Source organism: Schistocerca nitens, chromosome 9 (genome assembly GCF_023898315.1).
Source record: "Schistocerca nitens isolate TAMUIC-IGC-003100 chromosome 9, iqSchNite1.1, whole genome shotgun sequence".
NCBI classification, from domain to species: domain Eukaryota; kingdom Metazoa; phylum Arthropoda; class Insecta; order Orthoptera; family Acrididae; genus Schistocerca; species Schistocerca nitens.
In genome coordinates this window covers 193424431-193425491 of record NC_064622.1, presented here as the reverse complement: position 1 = coordinate 193425491, position 1061 = coordinate 193424431, and positions in this window count along the sequence as shown.

Here is a 1061-nt window from a genome sequence, read left to right as displayed (position 1 = left end):
GGAAAACAGCCCGCACATAATTGTGGACGTAGCTTACAAGTGCTACTCTGAGATGAAGAAGTTGGCACATGAATGGAATTTTTGGTGGGCCCCATGAAACCAGTCAGACGACTGATGACTCAAAAAAGAGAAAAGTGTTCTAAGAGAAGGACATGAAAAACTGTGATCTAGAAGAGGATGACACGTTTTGGTGAACAATCACTGATTTTGTTTCGTCTGTACATTGAGCAGGTAGTAAAGGATATCAAGAGAGAAGTTTGGAATGAAAATTAAAGCTCAACGAGTTGTGCTGGAGACAAAAAAGGACTTCGAAGAGAAGGTAAGCAGAATAGATAGACATCAACAGAAGAAAACAGGGGTAAAGGAATGTAGTTGAAGTAAATCGGGTGATGCTCCAGGAATTAGATTACAAGAAATTAAATACCACAATAAGTAGACGAGTTTTGCCCTTTTGGCAATAAAACAACTGATTATGATCAAGATAAGCATTTCTCAAAAATATCTTTCTTGAAATCTAATTTAAATTAAAGTGTCAGGATGTTATTTCTGAAGGTATTTGTGTGGAGAGTAGCCTTATGGTGTTGTGGTCTTCAGTAGAGAGACTGGTTTGATGCAACTCTCCATGCTACTCTATCCTGTGCAAGCTTCTTCGTCTCCCAGTACCTACTGCAACCTACATCCTTCTCAATCTGCTTAGTGTATTCATCTCTTGCTCTCCCTTTACGATTTTTACCCTCCACACTGCCCTCCAATACTGAATTGGTGATTCCTTGATGCCTCAGAACATGCCCTACCAACCGATCCATTCTTCTAGTCACGTTGTGCCACAAATTTCTCTTCTCCGCAATTCTATTCAATACCTCCGCATTAGTTATGTGATCTACCTATCTAATCTTCAGCATTCTTCTGTAGCACCACATTCCGAAAGCTTCTATTCTCTTCTTTCCCAAACTATTTATCATCCATGTTTCACTCATATACATGGCTACACTCCATACAAATACTTTCAGAAATGACTTCCTGACACTTAAATCTATCCTCGATGTTAAAAAATTTCTCTT